Raw genomic sequence first — 12,500 nt, forward strand, 5'->3', positions numbered from 1 at the left:
CTGCACCCCCAATTCAGCGTCTCTGCACCCTGCCCCCACCCCTCCCCCTACACGCCGACGGCTCCCCCCCCCCAACCGTCCCCACCTAGTCAGGGGTAATTCCCCTCCATCTGTCTATTTTCCCTCCTCTCGCCCCCAGCCCTCAACATGGGAAGACGCCCCGATTTCTCCCATGTCCACCCTTTGCCCTTCTCAGTTTATGGCGAGGGTAAGGGAGGGAGGGGACATCTCTCCCCTCATTATCCCCCCCGCCCCCCGCCTCCTCTCTCCCTCTAATGCCTGCTTGTTCCAATCTTTCCTCTGCGCCGCCCTCCCTCAGGGGACTCCTCAAATGGCCATCAGCGGCCTACATACTCCTCGTCGGCGACAGTTAGCTTCGCATGGTTGGTTGGCAAGAAGAAAAGGAAGAGAAAGAGGTGGCCACGGAAAGATGATGAGAGGGGAGAGGGCGAGGGCGAGGGGAGAGGAAGAGAGCCTGACAGATGTTTCTCGGCCTATTTCATCTATTTGCGATTAAGTTGTTACTCAACTAAAATTCTCCATTCGCGATTATATCTACTCAAGCACAACTCTTCAGGAAATTTGTTGATCTCTCTCTCTGTCCTTATACCGTGTTGATAATAAGTGTGCAACAGAGAATAACTGAGAACAAATGTTTTGAAGTGACTGCATTTCAACAACTTGAGTCCAGATACGAAATCCGCTCTCTCACAGCAAGCGCGGAAGTAAAGTAAAGTAATAAACATAAATTGAAAATAAAATAAAACCATAAACATAATTTCTCACGAAATACTAATAAACACGACGGCCAACTTTCCCCCAACAAAAGGGTGAAATGTAGAACGCGGTGCAAGTGGCACTGACATACTAAATAAAAAAGGTTTCCCCTCCCCCCACCCCACACCAATCCACCCCCCGTGCAAACACACGTCTCGACACGACAAACCGACCTCAACCAATTATGCAACCCACAGTCGACAGTTAACGGGGCACAGTCTATACTTTCCGGGGACCATTACTGTAGAGAAACTGGAATCGGTGAAGCAGGATGTTTCCGCGAGAAGTCAATCAGCACCCAAAGCTCTATCCGAGTCTCCTGCATCAGCCTTGATGGCCAAACACTGTCCTTAGCTTTGGGTTTATTGCTGTATAGACAATGCTTCATGTTCTCTCTTTGTTCCATCCCCACGCATAATGTATTCTAATCCGATTTATTACAGACAATGCATAAGAGAAAGACTTGATATTTGACAGTCATACCCATTATCTGTCACTCAGGAAGTCCCTTTGACTGACAATTCTTGTGTACGTCTCTGAAAAAGCTAACTCATGCAATACAAAACCAAGCTTAGACAAAGTGAAAACAATGCTCGGTCTACAGGCGCAGCTACATCAAGGAGTGTGTCTCCTTTTAAGAATGCGAGAAAAGATATAGAAAAGTTACTCCTCGGGCAAGTCCGTCCCTCCAGCTAGCTGTGCCACTCGTAAGTTTCCCGTCTAAATTACAGCATAGGTATCGGCAGCCCGCCCACGCGTCCACATTACCTCCTAATTGAGCATTCGCCTCACCCACGGGTCACACACGTGTTCCCGCCGCCACTCCAAGACAGCATGGTTATACTCAAGAGGAATATTATGCGTCTGCTTTCCTTCAGGTCGCCGCCCCCGCTCCCGACGCCACCTTGGACATTATGGGTGGTCCTCGCGCAGTTAATCATGCATTATTTAACAGCGAGCTCTCTGTCTCTCTTTCATGTTCTCTCTTTGTCTCTTTCTTTCTTTCTATGCCTATCTGCCCCCCTCCCCCCCAAGAACCAGTCCATCAACCTCCATCTCTTCCAAACATTCCTGCTGCTAGTCGTATCGCACCTCGTTCATCAAGATCTTGTTTGACTCCCACTATCCGAGTCATCAAACTTTTTCATTCTCCGCCAGACGTCGTAGTCGAATCGCTCCCACGCTTTCAAAACAAACGATTCTTCATCACGCAGCAGCATCACGCAACATCTCACAACACGAACTAATGCAACACACATACACACACACAAAAAAAAAACATATTACCACACCCCGAACACCTCATCACCGTCACTCTCCCATTTCCCCTACCCTCTCCCCCCATCCCTACCCCATTCCTCACTTGCCAGGCGACTGCAGCTTTTAACGGATTAAGTTCACGTGTTTAACCCTGTAATGCATCCGGAGAAGGTGATGTCCTTTTCGCCGCACCTTGCCAACATAAACCAGTCGTGGCCCCTTTCATCCCCCCCCCACACATATATCTATCTATTCATTAATCTATTCATTCACTCGTCCACTTATTCAATCATTTATTAATTCATATACCCACTCATTCATCACTCACTTAATTATTCATATACTTTCTTTCTGTTTATTTCTTTCTTTTTCTTTCTTTTTTACTTACGTGAACTTTCGGGAAAGGGCAAGATGTGCCGGTGCGAGAGCAACGCTTCCACGAGGACCGTTACAACGATTGATATTTCTCCAAAACGTTTTCGAAATCAATTGGCAAAAAATACCAAACGCCAGAGACAAAACACCGATTGGCGCGCCATCGAAAGAGAGACAGGCAAACACGAACCAAGACAGGTAATTGTGGGTTCACGTGTCATAAATACATCAAACACTCACACACACAAAGAAAAAACACGCAAGAAATATCAAAGCGGAAAATAAACCTGCGGGACAGTAATGATGATATACGGACTGGTAATACCGAGAATAATGGAAAAAAATTGAAGCGATGTTGGTTCATCAAGTTTCAACGGCGCAGCTGATCAAAACCCAAACAAACATGGCGACGCCGAAAGTCAGTTTTCTAAAAGAATTGTCTGTCTATCTGTCTGTCTGTCTGTCTGTCTGTTTGTCTGTCTGTCTCTGCATATTCTCACTTTTTTCAACATCATTTCATTATGCATATAATCCATACAATGTGCATGCTGACTAGTGCGATAGTAAATAAGCCCTTTACTTTTTGTTCAATCATTTATCTCTAAGAGTTTAGTTGCTTTATCACAACACAGTTTACGGATGTTCAATCACGAACAATGATCAACCATCCAAAGAGTGGAGCAAAAACAAAGTGTTACTCAAACTCTTGTTCTTTCATTTCTTTCACACACTCATTCTCTCTTCATTTGAAACAGGCCCTTTGCCCCCCCCCCCCAACATACCCACCCAATCTTTCATGCGTACGTAACAGCCCCCCCCCCCCCCCGCCCTACACACACACACACACGCCAGATCCATACGCCTACCGCACACAGAAATAACTACATCCACCTTACGCCCTACGCAAGTGACGAAGGGAAGTGTCATAAGCTGGCATCGCTACCAACCGCCTCTGCTCTCTTAGCTTCTCTTTCTTTTCTTATCTTTTCATCTATTTCTCTTCCACCTTCCCTTCCTACCGGTTTTTCTTTCTTTCCTTTTTCCCTCTTTCCTTCACTGCCAACCTCAAACTCTCTCACATACACATACACATACACATACACATGCACATACTCATACTCATAAGCATGCACACATACATACATAAATAAAATAAACACACAAAGCATTCAATTTCCTTCATACTTGGTAATGACGCCCGACAAAAAGATCAAACAAACACACAAATAATACATCCAAATAAAGCAAATAAATAAATACAGAACTTAAACTTAACCTGAACAAATCTCAAAAGCCCAAACCACCTCCGAGCCCGTGTCACAAGATGTTGGGACGCCCACCGCTCCCTCCCCCCTCCCCCCTCTCCCCTCGACCCTGTCACCCTCGACCCTGTCACCCTCGGGCACCGCAGGCGGGTCGCGAGTCGTCGGTGCCAAAGTCGTGAATCAAACTTCGAGTCGTGCGTTAACGACCGCGCGCGCAAAGGTCGCCCGGGAGACTCCGATGTAGAGAAATAAAGTCACGCGAACCTTCGCATTAACGTCAGAACGAAAACGATTAAATCTTGCGACAAACGGAGGTGGCACGAAGGAGGGAGGGGGGAGGAGAGAAAAGGAGTGGGGAAGAATGAAGGGTGGGGCGGGGGGGGGGGGGGGGGGAAAGAGGAAGGAGAGAAGAGAGAGGGAAGCAAGATGCGAAGGAGTGAGGGCAGAGGTAAAAGAAGCCCCCCCCCCCAACAACAACCATCGCCACCCAACCACCCGTATTCGGCGTACGTCTAATCATGGATGATTGGCCGTTTGATCAATCGAAGGCATCGTGCCATTGGATGATATAAGACCACGTCATGTCGCTTAGGGCTGAGATTGGCTGGCTACATGGGTTCGTCACGAACCTCCGGCCTCGTGATTGGTTCAAATGGATTGCGACAGGCTCTTAGTCCTGCTGTAATTGGCTCAGACGAAAACAATAACAATTTCCCAATTACAACCAGCAATTGCTCCATATCTTGTCGAGAATTTCTAACCCACCTGACAGGCACATAGGTTAGCAAATCTTTGGGAGAAAATGATGGATAGGCTCATTCATCCATCCATTCCCTCATTCAATTGTTTCTGTTACTACTAATTCCAAGACTTACCAGGGATTCGTGAAATATTTCCCGTAGCTTTCCCTCATCGTAAGTCACATACAATGGAGTCCTCGGTAGGAATTACGAATATATATACTCTCACCCTTTCCTTCTCCTCGACCTTCAACCTTCTCTCTCCCCTCGTATCCTCCTTTTCTTTATCTCCCCTTCTCCTCACCCGTCGCAGAGCCATATCATCCCACCCTGCAACCTTGCTATATATACCTCCCCTTCATTCCATCCTTGAACACTGCACATCCTCCTCCGCTTTTGCCATCCTTTCGCATCATCAATTACCACCTTTATCTTTCTCTCCTTCATACTCTCATCACATCCTTCATTCCATCTCCTATCGCAAATCCTCCTTAATACCAACCATCACCCAACTCACAAAACTCCTATAAAGCAAAAAAAAAAAAAAAAAAAAACATATGAACAATAATACAAAGTAATAAAAACATGAACACCAAAAACGCCGAGCACAAAGCACTCCACGAAACGAGAAACCCAAAAAGGTTTTCTCAGCACACGCTATGTCTTCAGTGCTGTCTTTCTTGACGAAACATTTCCTGCTGCGTTAAGGCCCCGGACCAGGAATTAAAAAGGGCGAGGGAGGGAGGGGAGGGGGCAGTGGGGAGGGTGCAGTGGGGACGGGGCAGCGGGGAACGTGAACGATGAGTGGGAGGGGAGGGGGGATGGGGTGGGAGAGGCGAAGGTAGAGGAGAGGGCATTGTGGAGGGTAGAGGGGAGCAGTGAGGGAGGCAGAAAAGAGCAGTGTGGGGAGGGTTTAGGGGTTCCTGGGCACTCACTAATAGGGGCATCGAAGATAAATAGCGAAGCAATCAGAGCGAGGTGAGGGCGTCTAGATGTCGTTCGTACGGCATTGCAGAGACCAACGGCGGATTAACGGTTCTATAAAACGGCAAATGTCAGAGTATCGAAGCAAAATAAAGTCGCCGTTGTTATACAAAAAGTATACAAGTGAGACGACACTTACAAACAAGTATGCGACCTAAATCTTCGCCTCCGTACCCATCACCCGATCAAAATGATAGTAATGATATCAACAACAATAATAGTAATAATAATAAGAACAATAACAATGATAACACTAATGATGATGATGATGATGATGATAACGATGATGATGATGATATTAATAATAAAAAGCAATAAACATAACAATAACAACACTAATATTATTAGTAACAACAACAACAGCAACAAATGAACAAAAACAAAAACATCGTCAGTATCGACGGTAAATCTAAATCACATTCCCGGTCCTTAAAAATTACAAACAACAGGCCATCGAAAAAATTGCGAGCAATCAAATCCTTAGTAAAGAGACAGCAATCTCTCATACCTGACAGGTAATCATCTCATCAACTTTTCCCAAGACACGATCAAAATACATGACCAAAATCACCCTCTAACTACAAATATAACGATAATGATGATGGTTATGACGATGATAAAAAATAACAAAAATAATAATAATAACAATTATGATAATAACAATTATCATGATGATGATGATGGCAACAAAAATAATTATGATAATAATTACAATAATAGTAATAATAATAACAATAACTATAATAATCACAATAAAACAATAAAAAATAACATCACCCTAATAATAATAACAAATATCAACAAAAGTTAATCAAATGGGAATAAAAAAAAAAAGTTCCCTGAAACAGGGACTAAAAATCCACCCCATCGGGTACCAAAAACTCGGCAAAATGGGCCCCGCTTGGTACCCACCAACACGCACGTCGGAGGTATCAAAATTACCAACAAGGGCCATCAAAGTGACAGCGACAGCCGTAAAAGCTAAGTTACGCCGGGGAGTTGACAGCGTGATGAAAAATGACACGCGGGGCAGACGGGGCAGGTGATGATCATCCCGCGTGTTTAATAAGGCCGAGAATCTTGTCGCGGACTCGACTGGGCTTTGGTGTGATGAGGGATGGACACATGATGCGGTACGTGGCGTGGCATCTGTGGAAATGCAGGGGACGGGGGGGGGATAATAACAAGAGAGAAAGAGAGAGAGAGAGAGAGAGAGAGAGAGAGAGAGAGAGAGAGAGAGAGAGAGAGAGAGAGAGAGAGAGAGAGAGAGAGAGAGAGAGAGAGGGGGGGGGAAGAGACAAAGTAAGAAATAAACATTAAAACATGAGACATTAAAACAGGTGACATACAGAAAACAACCTTTAGAAAACTCAGAAATATAAAAACCAACAACAAACATACAAACAAAAAGAAAAAGAAAAAGAAAAAAAAACTTTATAACTACGGCGTAATTTACGATGCACGAGAGAATGAGAGCAAGTGCTGGAAACCGAAACCAGACGTTTAAGAAGGACACCTTTTTCCCCGCTCGCGTGCCTCGTAAAACGCAGAGGTTGACGCGATTTTGCATCAAGGCAGGGGAGGGGAGGGGAGTGGAAGGGGTGGGATGGGAGGTAGGAGGGGAATGACAGAGGAGGAGGGATCAGATGGGAGGGATGGGTCAGTGGTAAATAAAACCTTGCAACATCTGAAATACATCAGTAACTCCTGCAATCACACCATTGCCTAATACAAGCGCAACAGCCCCCTCGTCGCCATGGAGACAAATGACCCGAGGTGCAGCCAGGGAGGAGAATTAAGCCACAAAGCCCGTTAACAATAAGCTCTACAGGGTCGCGCCCGGATTATTAACGAGGCGTAATTTGCATGATTACGGCCCACCTGTTAATAGCCGCCCGCCAGCACCTGCAGTCGAGAGGGATCCAGGTGCGTTGCAAGCGTGAAGGGTATAGGGTGACTGCGGGGAGTAAGATGTCGCGGGAAACGTGCGAATCGCCTTCGGTTCTCGCGTGGCTGAAATGGAGTCGTTTCTTTGGAACCTTGTTTTTTCAAGTCGACTCACTTGAATCTTCATTCTCTCTATCTATTTCCATTCGTACTGCAGTATTTTCTAGTGCTTCTTGTTCGTTTAAAGCCTTCTCAAATATTTTTTCTCTCTCTCTAATCTCTTTCCTCCCCCACCCCCCACCATTTCACTTTCCTCCGATATCACTATCACTTCCAAAACTTTGAAACCATTCCTTTTTCTAACATTAACCCTTCTTTTCTCTCTTCTCTCGTCCTCATCGTTCTCCTTCTCTTCGCTTTTTTTTCTATGTTCTCCTCCTTCGCCCCCGTAAAGCGTAAAACCACTCACTGTTTTTCAGTCACGCGTTACGGTTCCTTCCGGTCACCACAGCGGCTCCAGCTGCGTAACAACCCCCCATCCCACCTCCCTACCTCTTTATGCCATTAGTTCCCCTTCTGCTATTACATTCGTACCGAATTAACCCTTTCCAACAAACAACCTTCTAAATCTGATCCTCCGAACCATCACATTCTCCCGACGCCTAAAAATAACTGTTCCTGATATTCCATGATCCCGAAGTCGACAACCAACTATAACCGTGTCAATAAAGAATACATCACCCATCCCCAACCCCCCCCCCCCTGCCCCCCCCCCCCAAAAAAAAAAAAACCTACCATACAAATCATATCCTCCTCCCCCCCATCCATAAAAAGCAATACTTCCATCCCGACCCTCTTCTCCAAAATACTAAAACCTCTAAAAGAAATCGACTCGACAAACCATCCGCTAAAACGACCTGCCCGGAACACGACCTCTTCATCCACGCGCAGAACGACCGACGACCGACGACCGACGACCATCCCATCCCGCCACCACCACCGTCGCCGCCGCTGCCTCTGCTCTGCTCAACCGCGGACAAATGACGATGACGAGGCAAAAGCCACAATGGGACGCAAAAACACACGGGGCCAAGTAAAATGTACACGGAAAGGGGAGGAGAGGGGAGAGAGGGGAGAGAGGGGAGAGAGGGGAGGAGAGGGGAGAGAGGGGAGGGAGGTGGAAGGAGGGAGGGAGGAGGAGGGAAGAGAGGGAGTGGGGTTAGGTTTAAAATAGGGATATGAAGAAGAGGGAAGGGGTCAGGAGGAGCTATGAGGCAAAGGGAGAGGAAAAAGGAGAGGGATAGGGAGAAGGAGGGGGTGAGGAAGAAGGAGGGAAAGAGGGAAAAGAGGGAGAGAGGGAGAAGGAGGGGGGGGGGAGGAAAGGGAAAGGTAGAGACGGAGAGGGTAGTGATGTTAGAGAGAGCTTGGGAATTGGGAAAGGGAGACGGTAATTGAAAGAGAACTAAGAGGGAGCGGGAGAATTTGGAGAGAGGGAGAAGGGGAAGGAGGAGGAAGAGGGCGTGGACGATCATGGTGGGATCACGTATTTGCCAATCGTACTTCTTATGCGGTTGCGTGAGTTACGAGAGAGTTGGAGAATTGAAAACGTTAAACATACGACAGGGATCGGAATTGTGGGGTGGAGCTTGAGTAGAGGAAATGGAAAAAAAAGATATAGAAGTACAAATAAAATAAAGGGAGGGGAAGGAGGGAAAAAAGGAGAGATAGAGGTAAGGAGGGAGGGAGGGAGGGAGGGAGGGAGGGAGGGAAGGAAAGAAGGAGGGAAGGAGGGAGGGAAAGAAGGAAAGCAGGAGGGAGAGAGAAAAAGAGAGAAAAAAATGCAAATGCACTATTGTATCGTGAGAGAGAGAGAGAGAGAGAGAGAGAGAGAGAGAGAGAGAGAGAGAGAGAGAGAGAGAGAGAGAGAGAGAGAGAGAGAGAGAGAGAGAGAGAGAGAGAGAGAGAGAGAGAGAGAGAGAGAGAGAGAGAGAGAGAGAGAGAGAGAGAGAGAGAGAGAGAGGAGAGAGAGAGAGAGAGAGAGAGAGAGAGAGAGAGAGAGAGAGAGAGAGAGAGAGAGAGAGAGAGAGAGAGAGAGAGAGAGAGAGAGAGAGAGAGAGAGAGAGAGAGAGAGAGAATCCGAACAAGAGAGCGAATGAAGGCAAGTGACACAGTCATCCTAATAATCACCCGATATAATTCTCCCATCCACAGGTAACCTTGACCTTTCCACCCCAGGATATGAAGAGAAAAAGAACGAGAAAAAGAGACAAAGAAGAAAAAAAAACGCAGCAAACGACCTTCAAGTAGTGTCAAGAACACCACCACCAGCAGCGCCGAATGGAGAACACAAGAAGGCAGCGATAAACCAGGGAAGGAACTGCGACCAGGTGAGGACATGCAAACGCTGAGATGAAGACATAGTTTGGAGAAAAAAACGACAAAAACAAGAATGTAGGGGAAGAGAGAGAGAGAAAGAGAGAGAAATGACTTCCGGAAAATCCTAGACCTTCGAGGGTTTCACCAGCTCTTCGCCGCGGAAACCCACTCGCAGTGAATAAACCTGAACACATCACCTGATTCTAACCCGATGCCGAAGACGACGAGATAATTAAAAAGACAAACATAACAACGACGACTTGAATGATAACGACAAAATGGGGAAAAAATAAGAAAAGGAGTGAGTGAGTGAGTGAATAGGACATAGAGAGAAGAAAGGAGAAGAGAAGACAAGACAAGACAAGACAAGACAAGACAAGAGAAAAGAGAAGAGAAAAGATGAGAGCAAAAGCTGAAAATCAAAAGGTGTAATTCTGAAGGTCTGAATCATTTCCGACGACGGTGAGTATTAACGGATCACAAGCGTGGACACAATGTTTACACTGGCCGGTCGGGAAATCATAACCAGAGGGACAACTATATCTACTTGTGTAGACATAAAAAATGAGTAGTGAACGATTAAGAGAAAATGTCTAGAAAATAAATAAAGCCGAAAAACAATTGCACTGTGAACAAGCGTTAAAATCAAAGAGAAAGAAGAAAAAAATACAAGAATGTAGGGGAAGAGAGAGAGAGAGAGAGAGAGAGAGAGAGAGAGAGAGAGAGAGAGAGAGAGAGAGAGAGAGAGAGAGAGAGAGAGAGAGAGAGAGAGAGAGAGAGAGAGAGAGAGAGAGAGAGAGAAAGGGAGAAATCAAGAGGAAGAACGAGAAAGCAAGAGGAAGAACGAGAGAAAGAGACAAAGAGACAAAAACAGATACACACACTTAAACATTTTAAAAGAGACTCGAAAACCATAAAAGCCAGAAACCACACACTACGCAGGGACGAGAACAGAGAGCAACGATCCTTAATAAGCGAACGGCTAATAACAGTGATAATCAAAAGAGGAGGAGTGGGGGGGGGGGGGGGGAGAGAGATGGAGATGGAGAGGGAGAGAGAGAGTGGAGGAGGAGGGAAAAGAGGGGAAAGAGGGAGGCAAGGTGGGAGGGGTGGAATGAGGGCGAAAGAGGGAGGCAAGGTGGGAGGGGTGGAATGAGGGCGAAAGTGAGGGTAAGACGGAGAGAGAGTGGGAGGGAGGGAAGGAATGACGGAGAGGGAGAGGGAGAGGGAGAGGGAGAGGGAGAGGGAGAGGGAGAGGGAGAGGGAGAAGGAGAGCGAGTGGGAGAGGGAGAGGGAGAAGGAGAGCGAGTGGGAGAGGGAGAGGGAGAGGGAAGACATAAGAGAGAGAGTGTGTGTTTGACAAAGATATTAAGGAAAAGAAAAAAACAACAAAGAACAGGAAAAAAAACAAATGCCAAAATACACCAAAATTCCAATCTCTTATAAGCATACTCTACTTTCCTCCCTCCTCCCTCCCCTCCCCCTCTCCCCTATTGCTCTCCATCACTCAAGGGGGTTTAAAAAGGTGGAGCCGAGCGGGGGGAAGGTCCGTGACGATGGGGTTATGAGAAGAGCGATAGAGGGATGGAGGGAGGGAGGAGGGGAGGAAGGGAAAGGAGAGATGGGGTTGGGAGGGGTTGATGGGGATAGTGAGCGAGACGGGGCAGATGTCGCCCACCCGGCGTGAACTCTCAACCTGTAATTACACCATCATCTGGCCCCCCTTTTTCTTACCCTCCCCCTTCACCACCATCCCCTCCCCTCCTTGCTACACATATAGACACGCACTCACGAAAAAAAAGTATGGCTTTATTCAGCCGTTCAGCGAATCGGATATAAAACAATATCTGAAAAGGGGATCTAATAAAGAATATCTATGAAAATACGAACAATTAAATAATACAATACTGACTAAACATATTTACCAAACACAGAAGATGGTGAATAAACAAATTAATAAGTTGTTATCGTAGGTAAAAAAATAAAATAAAAACGTCAAAGGATATAAGAAGGTAGATAGATAAATGCAGGAGTGAGAGTGAGGGGGAGGATGAGGGTGAGGGTGAGGGTGAGGGTGAGGGTGAGGGTGAGGGTGAGGTTGAGGGTGAGGGAGAGGGATGGAGGGATATAGGAAGAGAGAGGGAGAGAGGGAGGGAGGGAGAGAAAGAGGGGGATTCCCGAACCAACACTTCTATCCTCTGATTCATCGACGTCACAAGCTTCCCACCAATTCAGGACTTCTCTAGGGCACCACTTTCCCGACCTCCGCCCAGACTATACAGACCAATTTTGTAACATTCAAGAGCAAATGAAGGGGGGATAATCTAGCCTCTACTGACATCATTAACAAAAATAAGTTTTAAAAAAATCCAGACAGTATAAAAAAGTAAGATATTGCATCACTGCAAATCGTTTTCCCACACTAGCAGTAGCAGCTCACCTAGACCCTCGCCTCGCCCTGGGCCTTCCACCCCGGCTGCATACCCTTTCGACTTTTTGCTAACACCTTCACCCTACCATTAACCGTACCCCTCTATCCACATACCATTTCCTGGTACCTTTAGACCTCTATGCACCTGTTCCGAAATCGGTAACAAACACGAGCCACATAAACCCTAACTCCTTTGTATACAACCAATATGCAACTCATAATCAATTACATATCAACGGCAGTTTCCAAAGATCAGCATAAAGTTTTTTTCTCGTATACTAATGAAGCAAGGGACGAATACGAAACCCAAGTCTCCGTGCAACACAAAAAGCAGCTGATCCTCGTCATCGTCATAATTTCCACCCCGAAGCATCTCGTCTCAGAACACGCTTCCGGCATCAGTAA

At 46.4% G+C, this 12,500-nt stretch overlaps 1 protein-coding gene across 10 annotated transcripts in view; it reads right to left on the reverse strand.

The window, feature by feature from the left end:
• LOC122257695 (microtubule-binding protein cornetto) overlaps window positions 1-12,500 on the reverse strand; it is a 178,773-nt gene that overhangs the window by 61,571 nt on the left and 104,702 nt on the right. The window lies entirely within an intron of this gene.

Source organism: Penaeus japonicus, unplaced genomic scaffold (genome assembly GCF_977035675.1).
Source record: "Penaeus japonicus unplaced genomic scaffold, GWHDUDI00000001_assembly GWHDUDI00000001, whole genome shotgun sequence".
Taxonomy (NCBI): domain Eukaryota; kingdom Metazoa; phylum Arthropoda; class Malacostraca; order Decapoda; family Penaeidae; genus Penaeus; species Penaeus japonicus.